Source organism: Schistocerca cancellata, chromosome 11 (assembly GCF_023864275.1).
Source record: "Schistocerca cancellata isolate TAMUIC-IGC-003103 chromosome 11, iqSchCanc2.1, whole genome shotgun sequence".
In the NCBI taxonomy this organism is placed as follows: domain Eukaryota; kingdom Metazoa; phylum Arthropoda; class Insecta; order Orthoptera; family Acrididae; genus Schistocerca; species Schistocerca cancellata.
This window is the reverse complement of record NC_064636.1, coordinates 32,405,084-32,421,034: the sequence shown is the minus strand read 5'-3', so window position 1 is coordinate 32,421,034 and position 15,951 is coordinate 32,405,084. Positions and strand designations below refer to the sequence as shown.

Genomic DNA, 15,951 nt, shown 5'->3' with positions numbered 1-15,951 from the left:
ACCCCAAAATGCCATGGACGTCTCCCCACCAGGCCCCGCTCCCTCCTCCTCCTCCTCCTCCCCACCCGGTCTCTACAAATATCTCCTGTCCCGTCCCGATCCTTCATTCCTCGAGGCCCGGAATCTCTCCCTCCTCCTCCGCCAACATTTCCCTGGCGCCCCCATCTCTCTCCTTACTCCCAGACGGGATTCCGTTCTTATCTCCTCCCCCAGCCCCACCCTCCATACTGACATCCTCTCCCGCCTCCCCATCACCCGTTTTGGCCCTAACGCCTCCCTCACCCCTGCTCCCTCCCCATCTCCTACCCGCCAACCCCAACCCCCGCGTCGCCCGCCGACCCTCACCGCCGTGATCACTCGGCTTAGCCCGTTGATCACGGAGGAGGAGGTGTTGGCGGAGCTGAAGGCCCATCCCACCCTGGAGGTGCGGGCAGTCCGCCGCATTTTTAACGCGACCGGCCCCACCCGCCTTATGCGGGTGTTCTCTGAGGACGCCCCCTCCATTGACCGTCTCCTGAAGGAGGGTGCCCTCCTCTTCAATCAGCGGTACAAAGTCGACCCCTCCCGTTCCCCCCCTCAATCCCTGCGCTGCCAGAGATGTCTGCGCTACAATGCACACACGACAGCCGAGTGCCGCGAGGCCCCCACATGCCCGCATTGTCGCCAAGCGCACTTCCTCCGGCAGTGCCCCAACCTCCAATCCCCTCCCTCCTGTAATACCTGCAGCCTCCCTCACCCTACCTACTCCCAAAAGTGTAAAGCCCGGGCCCCCTCCCACCACCCCTGAACTCACCGTCCCTGTCCGTCCCCTGGACGCCCCCACCCCTCCTGGCAATTCCCTTCGTCCCCCCCCCCACTGCTGAGGACATCATCAGGTTCCTCACCATTGTCCTCCAAAACGTCCATCCCTTTCAGCGCCCCCACACCCTCCAACAGATCTCCCTCGCCGCCCGTTCCATATTCCACCTTAAAATGTATGCCACCTATTCCAATAACCAGGCCCATTTCACCTTCTCCCGCCTTGACACCCTCGTCTAAATCCTTATCATGGCGCGACAGCATCGTATCCTTTTCAACAATATCCGCTCCCTTCCCGCCAACAAGAACCTCTTCCTGCACACCCTTGCTACCCACCGTGTGGATGCCTTCCTCCTCAATGAAACCTTCCTCCAACCCCCACCACTTCCATCCACACCTCCCCCTATCTCCTCCACCGCTCCGATAATCCCCTCCCAGTTGCGCGTGGCGGAGTTGCCATTGGCCACCACCGCCAGATCCCCGTTCGGCTCCAACCTCTCCTTCCCGACCCCACCGAACACCTGATCCTTAGTCTCTTCTTTCCCCGGCCTTACCGTTACCTGTGCCACCATCTATGTCCGCCCCAACGCCCCTCTTCCTTTCGATTTCCTCTCCCACATCGACCGTACCTTCTCCTCCTACGTGATCGCCGCCGACCTCAACATCCATAGTCGCTCCGCTGCCCAGTTGCGGCGGTGGCATCGGTTCCTCTCCTCCCTTCAAGGCGACCTCGTCCCCATCCCCCAGCACACCCGCCCCGAATCCAATTCCACTCCCGATGTTATTCTTTCCTCCCCCAACCTCCTTGGTCGCATTACGGTGGATGTCCTGGAGCCTATTGGTAGTGACCATCTCCCTGTCCTCCTCACCGTTTCAGACGGTCGTCGCCCCCGCCCCGACCCTCGTCATGACCCTCCCCCCAAGTACATCCATGACTATTCCCGTGCCAACTGGGATGCCTACCGGGATACCCTCTCCACTCAGGTCGACAGCCACCCTCTCGCCTACCGCCATCCCGATGATGTCTCCCATGCCGCCTCCTTTCTCCAGCAGACCTTGTCTGAGGCCGTGGAGGCCCACGTCCCTACTGTTGCCATCCACCCCCACCGTCCTACCTTACCACCGCAGGCCGTCCTCCTCCTCCGTGAATCCCGTCGTCTCTACCGTGCCTTCCTCCGCACGCGTGACCCGGACACCCTACGACGCCACCGGCAACTACAGCGACACATTCGAAATTTGCTCGCGGCTAAGAAACGCCGGGACTGGCGACAGACATGCACCCGTTTAAATGCTACCCTCCCCATCAACTCGTCCAAGTTCTGGACCGCCTTCCGTCGCCTTACCGGAACTAAGCCCTCTCCCTACTATCCTCTTCTCCACGATGACCACCCCTTCCCTGACGCCCTTAGTAAGGCCAACCACTTTGCCTCCTACCTGTCCGATGTGTTTTCCATCCCTGATGATCCCCGGTTCGATTACTCCCTCTTCCCAGATATCCGCGATCGAACTGACACCTCTGTCCCTCCCCTCGCTCCTGGTTTCCAGTACTTGGACAACATTCCACACACGGAACTTAACGCCCCCATCACTACACAGGATACTACACTCCGCACCAAACGCAACACCGCTCCTGGTCACGATCGTGTCACCTACCGTCACCTTCGTGAAGCTCCTGTCTCTTTCCTCTCCACCCTGGCCAGGCTCTACAATGTAGTCCTGTCCACTGGTTACTACCCCGACCTGTGGAAAACCTCTCGTATCCTCATGTTCCTCAAACCTGGCAAATCGCCGTCCGCCGTCTCCTCCTACCGTCCCATCAGCCTTACCTCGGTCTTCAGCAAGGTCCTGGAATCTATCCTCACCCGCCGCATCCACCAGCATCTCCGCCAGCACCGCCTCCTCCCCGTTACCCAGTGTGGCTTTCGGCCGTCCTTCTCTTCCGACGATCTTCTCCTTCACCTCACTCATCTCCTTTCCGAACAGCTCAATTCCCGTCGCTCCGCCATCTTCCTCTCTCTTGACCTCGAACGCGCCTATGACCGCGTATGGCACTCCGGTCTCCTCTTCAAGCTCCAAACCTTCGCCCTTCCCATTAACTACGTTCGTCTGATCGGTTCCTTTCTCTCCCGCCGTCCTTCCTATGTCACCATCCATAACTCCGATTCCTACACCTTTTTCCCCTCCGCCGGTGTGCCCCAAGGCTCCGTCCTCTCCCCCCTTCTGTACTTGTTGTACACGGCGGACATGCCGCCGCCGCCACCCCCCGTCCACCTTCTCCAGTTTGCCGATGACACCGCCTTCCTTGCCCTTGCCCCCACCCTGCAACGCTCCCAACACCTTCTCCAATCCCATCTTGACCGGTTCACCGCTTGGTGCAACCAGTGGTTGCTCACGGTCAATCCTTCCAAAACCCAGGCGATCATTGTAGGCAAAACCACCCCTTCCTTCCGCCTCCTTGATTTCTATCTCACCGTTTATGGCCGTCCCATCGCTCTCACCCCCACCCTTAAGTACCTTGGCGTCACCCTCGACCGTCGCCTCTCCTGGACTCCCCATCTCCAGACAATCCAAGCCAAGGCACGTTCCCGACTCCGTCTCCTCAAGCTCCTTTCCGGCCGTACGTGGGGTCTGGACCCCTCCACCATCCTACACACTTATAAGTCCCTCATCCGCCCTATCCTCTGTTACGCCCATCCCGCCTGGATCTCCGCCCCCCCTTCCTTTTATAAATCCCTCCAAATCCTTGAACGCCATGCTCTCCGCCTTGCCTATCGCATCCGTCTCCCCTCCCCCACGCGGATCCTGTATGATCTTATCCCCTTCCCTCACCTCCTCCTCTTCCTCGAAAGGATACGAATCCTCTACACCTCCCGTAAACTCGATCCTCCCCACCCGCTCGTCTCCCCGATCCTCTCCCACCCCCGCCCGCTGCCGCGCCTGTACTCTCATGTCCCACCCGGTCTCCATCTCTCCACCCTCCTTACCCTCTCCCAAGGTGGCTTCCGCCAGCTCCCCCTCCCTGATGATGCCCTCCACCCCTCCATCTACCCCTCCTACCAACTTTGATCCTCCCGCCCTCCTCCCGTGCTTGCTCCTCCGGGCACCCTCCCTCCCTTCTCTCCCTTTTTCCCTCCCTCCTCCTTTTCTCTCCCCTTCTCCCCCGGGCCCCCCCCCCTCCCCTGTCCCTCTCCCTCTTTCCCCCGTCTCCCCCGCCGTTGGCATCCTTTTCTCCCCTCTCCCCCCTCCTCACCCTGTTCCACTCTTGGCAGGTCCCCGGACTCGCACACGCTACGTGGACTTTCGCGCGCCGGAGATCGCCGCCATCAGTGTCTTGTGTATGCCGTCGTGTTCCGTGTTCAGTGTTTCCCGTCACGCTCCGTTGTTCACCAGTGCCATCGTCTTCTTCAGTGTCTGTGCGTCGTCTCAACAGTTTGCAGTGTGGTTTATCGTCAAGTGTGAACGGCTCCGTGTTTGTCTCTCTGTGTCTCCTATTTTATCGCCCACCATTTTGTGACTTTTCTGTTTTCCTCCTGTTTTTTTTTGCTTATGTCTCATTTGGCTGAAGAGCAGCGTAGTGTGCTGCTGACAGCCTGCTTATTGTATAGGCATTAAAATGACAATAAAGTAAAAAAAAAACGAACCAGTGAAGGTAGCCGATAAGGCACGCGATTAATTTTTGGAGGGTTCGTGCGTACATGCGCGAACCGCAAATTACGTTGATAATGCTATGAGGTTAGGTTAGGAGAATTGCATGTTTTAAATATTTGGAGGGTTCGTGCCGGTAGGTGTGAACCGCCAATCACGTCGATGATGTTATGAAGTGGTGTTTACGTTACTTTAGGAGGCCGAATTGCAGTTTTTAAGTTTTTGGAGGGTTCGTGCCGATATGTGTGAGCCGCCAATTACATTGGTAATGTTATGAGGTTATTTCCTGTTCAGCTTCCTATTTCGAAATCGAATAATCGGCCGACGGTTGAAAGCCCTGTTGCTTGGCGCTGCCGAAGGAAATTCGTTTGTTTAAATTTTTGGAGGGTTCGTGCTATTGATGGGCTAAACTGCGATTTTCCGATATCGGTGATTTCTGTGAATGCTACTTTTCAGTATCTGTTATTCTTAACTGTGATTTGTCTTAAATAACATCGGTTGTGTATCCCTCCGCCACTGCCACTTCTGCGATTTCTCAGACTCCTGCGATTTCTGCGACCTACCACCGTATGAAAAAGTTACGTCTGTCAACACAGAAAATTGCATCTCAACAAACCTGTCATTGGAAAGTATGTTTTACGTTTTTTCTTCCGTTGGCTTTAATTTTGTACTAAAGAAACAACTGTGTAAATATTAATAGTGTAATTAATCTGTAAGTAGCCGTACAGTACCATAATAGTTCGTGTTTTGAAAATGAATTCTAACATATTATTATGTTCACAGGTACCTGATCTACATTTCAGTCACTCAGCAAAGTGTAACTCAAAATATAATTGTCAACAGATCTGAAGAAATTGCCACTGCGACTTTAGACCGTTTTCGTCAGACGAGAGGTTAGTTTGTAAGCGTTTCGATGGACTTAATTACTTCAGTGAGCCGCTCTTGCAAATGTGACATTCATTATAGCAAATATTAGCAATCTACTCTGTCAATTATATTGCTAGTAATTAGTGACAGCAAAAATTGTTTAATAATCCTTCTGTTTTTGCAGACGCAGTTCTGACTCTGATTACTGGTTGCTGTACGTATCTGTCCACATCAAGGCTGTTGAGAGAGACTCATGAAGATTCAAGACAGCTCTTAGAGGATTTGCAGTTTAAAAGTGAAATAAGTGTGTGAATGATTAAACTGTGTTTTATTGAAGTTGTTGTGCGAATGTTAAATACAGTGAGTGAATAATAAAAATCTCATTTTCCACATGTTAATCCGTCCAATACCCGTAATTTTCCATGCAGCCCCCCCCCCCCCCCTTTCTCCACAATCTTGGTGTGACACTGACCTGTAACATATCCTGAAGTCTACAATATGCATTTTGAGGCTGTTGATATGAAAGTGGGAAGTACAGATCTTCCAGTTAAATCAGGAATAGCTGAAGTGCATTACTTGAAAGTAACACAGGAAAAGCTTACTTATGTAGGTGGTAGTAGTGTCGGCAAAAAGTTCTTGTGTGTGAAGTTGCCATGTAGAACACCAGGTGTGAAACTTTTCTTCTGAGGCTTGAACTGTGTCGGAAGAAAAGTGAGGCATTCATATGACTGTTTTCATTTCACTACACTTATACAGATGTCTGAGTTCTGCTGTGATAACATTGCAAAGTCGTGTAGGCATGTGGAGTATTAACCAAAACTGTCATATTGGAAGCAGAATCAAACACATTTGTTACGTTACTTGATATTTTCAGGAGAAAAAAGCAATGTAGCTTCTTATTAATATAATACATTCAGAGTCACAGCAATATTTGACCAACCATAACTGATGTTGAATGTGCATGTCGTCATATAATATGAAGGGCTTATTTCAATAGTCGTTCAAGTCCATTACCTCCACTTTTCTGTCTATAATGCTTCTGAAATTAATGATCCAAACAAACATAAATAAAGGTTCATCTCTAGTAAGACGCCATATGCTTGAATATTTCTGGTATCTCAAATGCAGATTTTTCAGCGCTCATTTAACTTTACGGCTCTGTATCTCAAAATGAACAAAAATGGACTTGTACCACTATTGATATAAGCCCTTTTTAATTGTAAAAATTAGTAATACATGACATCAAGAATGATCAAATCAGATTTAGGAGTAAGGTAAGAACAGAAGAAGTAATACTGATTTATTTTGTAAATGAATGGGATTATTAAGAAAACAAAGACATCCATTTTTGACAGCATTGAGTTACATATGTGTTTGTGCTTTAAGGATGTAGCCCAATCAAGATGTAAAGAAATCCCATATGTCCTGGAACATTTTGTATTGTTATGCAGCCATTGTTATCACATTCTCTCAAAGGTACAAAATATTTTGGCTCGCTAAGTATTTTATACTATCAACTCAGTTTAAGGCAGGGAGAATAATCAATATTCCGCTTACTCTTTTATTAATCTATTTTGTTATTGGTGGTAAGATGTCAGACACTGGTGAAGTTAGTGATAAATATCAGGGAGTAATGGAAAAAGAAAGAATGCAGTGGAGGTTCCAAAACATATAGCCATATAGCGAGCAGAGTGAAAATGAAGCATATATAAATTGGGGAGGGAATAGATACCAACCAAAACGTAATGGTTATATCAGCACGTGTGTCTTAACCTGAAATTTAGTATTACTTCAAAATTAACATTTAACTACCACAGCAAACATAATAATGTAGAAAGTTAAGTTCGACTGAATATGTCATTCTGTTTCCAGTTGTCAGATGAAAAGCATGGCAACTGAGATGACAGAGGGCAGCAAGATAGAACAAAAAATGAACAGGATGGAATCGTTCAAAGCCTCATAGGAGTAAAACAAGTGGCAAGAAAGAAGCCTAGAAGTGATAAGGAATTTAGTGGGAAGAAACCAAAATTGTAGTCATGCATTTGTTGGCTATCAAGGTCTGAAAGAAAGATTCAAGTTTGTAAAACTGCCTTCCAAAGTGTTGGTGATGCCAGCAATGGGCGAATATAGCAATATGTTAAAAGAAGGTAAATCTCCAAGAGATAAAGGTGGAAACCTGGAATGAATTCACAGTTGCGAAAATGGACAACCAACAGCTGTATAATGGAGTGATGACAATGAAAATTTGTTCCAGAGTGTTACTCGAATCCAGATAATCCACTTATCAAGAGGGTCCTTGTCCCATGGGACATTGCATCATAATTCAGAATAACACAGGCACTGGTGTGTTGTAAGAGGGGAAAATGTAACCCTGGCCATGCAGAACCAGTGGCTTAAGAAGTGGAAATAAAAAGCACATCGACTCATTTCCAATCCGGGAAGCACATTATGCCAATGAAGAATCTAATTATCTTGACCCCAAACATGTGCAGATTATGTGGCACATGTTCAAAACTATTAGTCTGGATATTCAAGTCGATTATCAATTTCTATTTTAATCTAAAATCTGGGGAACCACGGGTGTATACGAGCAGTACATGTGAAGAGATTTGGATAAAAATCAAAAGTCCATCTCTGAATGATGCTGGTAAAAGGGCAGCAATAGCTGAGTTAATAGTGCACAAGAGGTGTGGTGATTAATTCTTCAAGAAATTACACGCAGTTACAGCAAAAACTGACACTGATTCTACCAGAGCAGGCCTCTCGTTTGATTGTATGCAGAATTTGCAATTACCTCAGATACCAATTCAATTTCCATTTAACTTGGGTCAGATTTCATTAAATTTCTTTAATGTGCACGAGTTACAGAGTGCAAGGGCCATATGTTACCTCTATCACGAAAAAGCTCTGATGAAGCCTGTTTTGGAGGCAAAAATAGAAACCATGCACTGGTGAGGTTTGTTTAATGCTTGTGGCAGAGTGAAGGTTCATCGCCCATTACTTCGCCCATTACTTTCCAACAGGCGGGTAGTGCTACCTTGCATGTGATAGAGATTTCAACAGATAAAGAGGAAAATTAGGAAGATGGATAGGATATATTTTGTGAAGAAAGGTGCAGAATTAATAATTGACTCCCTCGAAAAGACGAATTTTGAAATGAAAATTTCAAAAACAGGAGAGGTGCTAATGTTTAAGGAATGGTGGCCAAAACTGTACAGAAAGAATAATATTTCTGTTGAAAGTAAAGGAAGGGCTTCACACAGAAATAACTAACAGTACTGCCAGATAACACAATTTGTGCAATTCACAAGTTAGCCCATTCATTGATGCTTCTCAAGATCACACATTCCAACTGTCTGATCAGACTGCAGTTCTACCAAGCCCAGTTGGGGTCATGTACTCATAAATGAGAAGAACATACCATCTAAGGTGATTTCTACCATTCCTACCAAAAGAAGGAATCATCAAGAGTTTCTAATCTAATGTATACAACTGACCATATGTCAAAGAATGAACCATGAGTAGAGTATAATGCCAAAGACACTGGGAACTAGCCATAATTTGTACGATTTTTGTTTCTACTGGCAAGAAACTCTGAGTTATGAATTGAGTTATGTGCATTTATTACAATATATTCAGAAAGGCCATATGTTCAATTCATAAATTTTAACAGAACATCCAGAAAATATATTAGGATTACTGGCAGATCATTGGCATTCATTCCTCCACATTCATTTTAATGGAGTAGAAAAACATAATTTAAGCATAATATTAAGACATAGAATAATATCTGAGTTATGTAGTGATTTATGTGCATTTCTTGCAATATATACAGAAAGGTCATGTGTGCACTTAACACATTTTATCAAAACGTTAAGCAAACATATTAGGATTTGCTGCAGAGCATTAGCCTTAATCCCTCCACATTCATCTTAACGGAGTAGAAAAAGAAAATTTTAGCATAATATTAATACATGGAAAGTGTATTGTATCATCTGGAAAGTTTAGTATCTTGAAGATGTGGGATATCTCAACATTCCAATTCAAATGTGGAATTGCAGTTCTTCAAGGTACTGGACGAGCAGTGTGATGCTCTTCCACTTTTACAGTTTCAAATAATGACAGCATCTGGAGTAAGTGTAGTTGCTGGGATATGGGTTGTTGTGGGAATGAAGAGAAATATCTCTGAAAATGAACTGAATAATGGGAAATACTAATTGTGAATTAATGGTACGGCCTTGTATATACGTTTCCGTGTTTTCCAAAATGCGTTTTGTACTTGGAATGCTTGAAGTGCAATAAGTCTACTAAAGAGATTGCTTATAAATCAATTATGCGACCCATCTTAGATTACTGGTCAAGTGTGTGGACCTATACTAGATATACTTATATACTGAACTTATACAGAGAAGGGCAGCATCTGTGACCACAAATTTGTTTAATTCATGGGAGAGTGTCATATACACACTGAAGGAACTGAAATGGCAAACTCTTGAAGACAGACATAAACTACCCCAAGAAAATCTGTTAAAGTTTTGAGAAAAAGCTATAAATGATTACTCTAGAAATATGCTACACCCCCCATGTATTGCTCATGCAGGGATTGTGAGTGTGTCAAACAATGATTATTCCCATGCTCCATTCGAGAATGAAACAGGAAGTAACCCTATTAACTGCTATAGTGGGACATACCCTCTTCCATAGACCCCATGGAGGTTTGCAGTAGGGCTACACAACCTGAAACTTTAAGTTGACAAACATTTTCAACTACAGTAAGCACATTAGACCATAGGAGCAATGCGTAAATTACAATTCAAGGCACAAATGACAAATATATTTAGCAATTCGGAAAGTATATTTGTTTAGAAATGTCAACTTGCACGATGGCCAGAGAGAATGGACTACCTTAGTGGTCATAGTTATTGTTTATGACAATGCTGTGTACAAATTATCCAGTTAATAAGCACTTTAACACAAATAAAAAGGCATTTGTGATAACACTGTATCGAAAGTCCATCTCTTATTTGTGATTAATGAGTTAACTTCATAAAATAGAGGTATGAACCTGGACATCCATGATGCCCTTTTGCCTACGATAGCTAAAAGTGTCTTTTGTATGAAAATTTTCAAAAAATAGTAAGTCATGGCACAAAATGGTATGCAGTGCCAAATAAAACTCTTTCTAGTGATACCACATTCGGCTGTGTACAATTAGTAAATGTTCACAAGAGATTTGTTGTCTTGAGAAATAACATATTATGCTCTTCTTCTCATAGCACTGGTCGATTTAGAAAGGGATTGTAACAATGTTTACTTATATACCGTCTTTGAAGTTTGAAGGTATCACAAATTTTTAGAAATTGGAGCGAACAATTATTCAAGACTTGTACAGAAACAAGACTGCAGTTGCAAGAGTCACAGAATGTGAAAGGAAAGCAGTGGGTAAGTGGGGAAAACTGGGTTGTAGTGTACCACTGGTGTTATTCAGTCTGTACGTTGAGTATAGAGTAAAGGAAATCAAGGAGAAATTTGTGAGGGAAATTAAAGTTCTGGGACAAACAACAAAGGCTTTGAGGTTTTCTAATGATATTGTAATTCTCTCAGAGACAGCAAAAGGCTATGAAGAGCAGTTGAATGGAATGAACAGTGTGTTGAAAAGTGGTCATATGAAGAACAGTGACAAAAATAAAACAAGGTACAGCTATGTAGTTGAAACAAACCAGCTGATGCTGAGGGAATTAGACTAGAAAATGACACACTGAAGTAGTATACGACTTTAATGAATTAGGTGGCAAAATAACTGATTCTGGCTGAAGTGAAGAGGATATAAAATGTTATAACAAGAAAAAGCATTTCTTGTTGCTGAATAATACAGCTAGCTATGACTACTTCCGAAATGTTACAAAATAACTTCATGTACTGAAACACTATATTGGCATCAGCCATTTGGACCAGAAGAAAATTTGTGCCGGACCGGGATTCGAACCCAGATTTGTCGCTTACCACAAGCACTTGCCTCAAGAACTACAATTACCTGAGCACACTTCCAGTATCAATCAAAACTTACACGTGTCACATAGTCACAACCCGTATACTTGCACAATTCATGATTCCCACACGGGGAAAAACCTCTAAGACAGAAAAAAAACAACTCACCTTGAAGAAATTGTCCACATGGGACCGAAATTGATGGATATTATATACATGTACAGTCAACCAAATGATCAGAAATGCAGAAAAATTGGACAACTTATTCAAGAGAAAGAGCTTCACAAATGGAGCAAGGCAGTAATGTGTTGATGCGCCATTGGTCCTTATATAAGCTGTTATTTGGCTTTGCATTGATTGATAGATTTGTTAGATGTCCTCTTGAGGGATGTCAAGCCATATACTGTCCAGTTGGTGCTTTAGCTCATCAAAATCCTGAGCTGGTCAGAGGGCCTCACCAAAAATGTTACATACGTTTTCAGATGAGGAGCGATCCTGCGTCCTCACTGGCCAAGGAAGGGTTTTTAAGCATGAAGACAAGCAGTAGAAAGTGTCGCTGTGTGGAGATGTGCATTATCTTTCCGAAATGTAAGCCCAGAATGGCTTTCCATACAGGGCTACAAATGGGTGCATAGAATATCACCAACATACGACTGTGCTCTATCTGCCACTGCAGATCAGATGGTGACAGGAGACAGGTGGTAAAAGGATCGCCATATTTTCCCGGCATCGTGCCAAGCTCACATCTGTTAGTGACACCAAGCAACAGTGCAAGCAATGGAGAACCTTTTATTTGATGTCACAATTAGAAGCTTTATCTCTGTTTATTGCTTACTTATAGTTTGTTAACAAAGTTGGTATAAGTGCTAAAGTTTATTAATTATTTGCAAAGAGAATTATTCACACTCAGCAACACTTGTGGTGATGCATTGATTCAAAAAAGAAAAAAAAATCCAATAGAAAGCTCACAACCGCCTCTGACTCATTCAAATCCTTTCTGTCCGGACATGGGGTTTGAACCCCTTTACCATCCTCCACGCCTACAATTCCTTAATTCATCCTATCCTCTCTTATGCTAGTCCCACCTGGATATCTGCCCCCCCCCCCTGCCCCCCAAATTCTATGAGTCCCTCCAGATCCTTGAGCGCGATGCACTCTGTCTCACCATCCATTTACACCTCCCATCCCCACATGGATCCTCTATGACCTGATTGCTTTCCCCCATCTGCTCATTTTCCTCGAACATATCCGGATCCTTTACACCTCCCGCAAACTTGATATCCCTCATCCCCTGGTTGCCCTTCTCCTCTCCAACCCTTGCCTTCTGCCGCACCTTCACCATTGTGTCCCCCCTACCCTCCGCCTCTGCACCCTTAATCTCCTTTCCCAAAGTGGCTTCCACCAACTCCTGCTCCCAGATGATGACCTCTCTCCCTCCATTTATCCCTCCTATCAACCCTGATCCTCACCTCCCCCTCCCTTCCTCTATCCATTTCCCGGGCTCCCCCTCCCCGTCCTTCCATCCTGTTTTTTCCCTGCCTACCCTCCCTCTTCCCATCCTTCGATCCTGTTTTTCCCCTGCCCGCCCTCGCTCTTGACTCCCTTCTCTCCCCTGAGCCCTTCTGCTCTCCCCTCCACTGCCTTTCCCACTTCTTGTGTCCACCCAGCCCCCCTTTTTTCTATGTCCCTTCCCTCCATTGGCTCCCCCCCTTTTTTCCTCTCTCCTCCCCCTTTTCCCCCTCTTTGGTCTGGGTCCTCCCTCCCTCCATCTGATGTCGTGTCACCTCTATAGTGCTGTTTCAACTGAGTGTTCAGTGTTGTGTGTCCCCTGACAGTGCTGTGAACAGCCACCATTCTGTCGCTAGTTGTGTTTTTTATCTCGTGAAAACAGAAACCAGACTGTTGCTGTGATTTTTTTAAAGTGTGCTTGCTTATTTACTATGTGTTTTAATCAGCATCGCCGACTGTTTGCTTTTATGTTTGCTTTGCATCTTTTTCTCCATGTTTCAATTTTTAACAGTCTCCATTTTATCGCCTGCTTTTATTGTCCTCATATCTCCTAATTCTGTTTGTTAACTTATCTGTAGGCTGCAGGGCGGTGTATTGTGCTGTTGCGACCCCCCCCCCCCCCCCCTCCTGCCTCTCAGGGGGAAATCGAAATCCAATAAAGGAAAAAAAAGAAAAAAATTGAAATACATATTTGCAAGTGTGAAGCTAAACAGAGTTGGGGAGTAACATAGTTCACAGAAGTTACCCAATCCGCTTCAACTACTGTGTACTGTCTTAACGCTCTCAGACTATGCCCAAATACTGATGCTGCTGCAAGCTTGAGGAATGCGCATAAAATACAGCATCGTTAAGTGCTTCAAGAATGACTATAGATTTTTGGCTTATTTAAGATACCTGGGCAGAAAGAGTAGTTTACGGGAATGCTCAAAAAATGACTGTACTCCAATTATGGGATGGCAAGTAATGTTGTGAAATAAATAGCTAATGATGTGCACATTTAATGTAGTTTTATTGTTCCTATCAAAAAGTGAAGAACAGTTCTTGGTACATTTATTGAGTTTCATCTTTTGTGGCCATTATTCTGATGCAGTTTTAAACTCTTATTTTGACGTGTATATAAAGATTTTTCTTTGTATTAATGTCCCATTCTCGGAAGAATTTGCTTCTATTCTACATTAGTCATCAACATGATAATCAAAAATGGTTAACGTAGTATCTATTCTTGTTAGCTAATATCAGTAGTCACTGTAATCTGTATAGTATTGATAGTATATTTACACGCTGTGCTGTGATTTTTGCAATTACATTTTTACAGATTTATTATTCAGTTGTGGCAAAGGAAATGCACTGAGAGTAAAGATGAGCAAAATGTGGAATTGTAACTGTATTAAACATTACAGTATTGATTGAGATTTTATTACACAGGCATTCACTGTCTAATATTCCAGGTTCAACTTGGTTTGCAGGGAACAAGGGCATAAGGCATATTGCATTAGTAACACCACTGACAAACTATTGCCAACAGATGTGAATTTTACCTTGAGGGAGTATCCTGTAACCTTGCTTCCTGTGTTGAAATACGAATCTAATACTCTTTATTTGTGTGAAAGCCATTTCTAAGTATCCATTTTTTAATCACTGATCTTGTAACACTGAAATAAATAATATCGCAAACATACAAATGTGCTAGGGGAGAAAATATTACACAGAATACCTAAATATTTGGAGCCCATAGTGATCAAAAATTATTTTGTATCTAATGTTTTTTGTGTAAACATGCTGAAGTCTGTGAGTTACGTATTACACCGCCGGCCGCGGTGGTCTCGCGGTTCTAGGCGCACAGTCCGGAACCGTGCGACTGCTACGGTCGCAGGTTCGAATCCTGCCTCGGGCATGGATGTGTGTGATGTCCTTAGGTTAGTTAGGTTTAAGTAGTTCTAAGTTCTAGGGGACTGATGACCACAGCTGTTGAGTCCCATAGTGCTCAGAGCCATTTGAACCATTTGAACGTATTACACCAAGGAACATGCACAAGTCAATTGCACCTTAGTTTCCTGTGGTCTCAACACAATAAAAAATGAAACCAATATTTTCCTTGGCCAATGGTCTTGCCACAGTGGTAACATCAGTTCCCGTCAGATCACCGATACTAAGAGCTGTTGGACTCGGCTAGCACTGGGATGGGTCACCATCGGGGTCTGCGCAGTGCTGTTGGCAAGCGAGGTGCACTCAGTTCTTGTGAGGCCTATTGAGAGCTGTTGGACTGAGAAGTAGCGACACTGGTCACGAAAGCTGACAGCGGCTGGGAGACTGGTGTGCTGACCACATGCCCCTCTGTATCCACACCCAGTGATGACTAAGGCTGAGGATGACACAGCAGTCAGTCAGTACCGTTGGTCCTTCAAGGGCTGTTTGGATGGAGTTTTTTCTTGTAAACTTTCTTTAACATGCTGGATCATATTATAAATGGATCTACATCAACAGACTATTATATGAAATGTTTGTTGCTAGTAAATATTTGAACTGAGAATAGTTAATTGAAAATAAAAGTGATACAGACTTGTATTTGATACCCCTGACAATTTGTACTGATGCACAAATCCATGAGGATATCACACTTAAAAGCATGTGCCATAACTGTAATTAATTTATTCAGGAAACTTGGATACATTTTGTTATAAGCCACAGCTTACATTACATTTTGTTATAAAGCACAACTTACATTACATTTTGTTATAAAGCACAACTTACATCCATTTGAAACCGCATACCATAGTCCAACCTAGGTGCGCCTCTGTAATTTTACCCCACCCACTTCCCTCCAGTACCAAATTTACTTGACAATTCCCTCATGTCTCGAGATGTATTCTAACAATCAATCCGATTTTTTAGTTGTGCCATTAATTTCTCTTCTTACCAAAGTTATTCAGTACCAGCTACTTAGTTATCCAGTGTACCCATATAATCTTCGCCATTCTTCCATAACACTACCTTTCAGATGCTATATTCTTACACAAATTAATTTTCAGGATGTGTAAACACCTACATTATCTCCCTAAATGAACGCTGACATAATAAGATTGAACAGGCGTTTTGTTGTGATGACTGATGTGTAGTGTAACCAGAGGATTAGGTTAGTGTGGT

At 44.5% G+C, this 15,951-nt stretch overlaps 1 protein-coding gene and 2 long non-coding RNA genes across 12 annotated transcripts in view; 2 read left to right on the top strand and 1 right to left on the bottom strand.

Annotated features, from left to right (window-relative positions):
• Positions 1 to 15,951, bottom strand: part of LOC126108742 (uncharacterized) — a 336,956-nt gene that overhangs the window by 37,762 nt on the left and 283,243 nt on the right. The gene's annotated exons all lie outside the window — the stretch shown is intronic.
• Positions 1 to 15,951, top strand: part of LOC126108737 (putative sodium-dependent multivitamin transporter) — a 745,960-nt gene that overhangs the window by 455,795 nt on the left and 274,214 nt on the right. The window lies entirely within an intron of this gene.
• LOC126108740 (uncharacterized) lies at positions 4,950 to 5,689 on the top strand. The gene is made up of 3 exons (XR_007523615.1): positions 4,950 to 5,072; positions 5,227 to 5,336; positions 5,495 to 5,689. It is a non-coding gene; the product is annotated as an uncharacterized LOC126108740 (long non-coding RNA).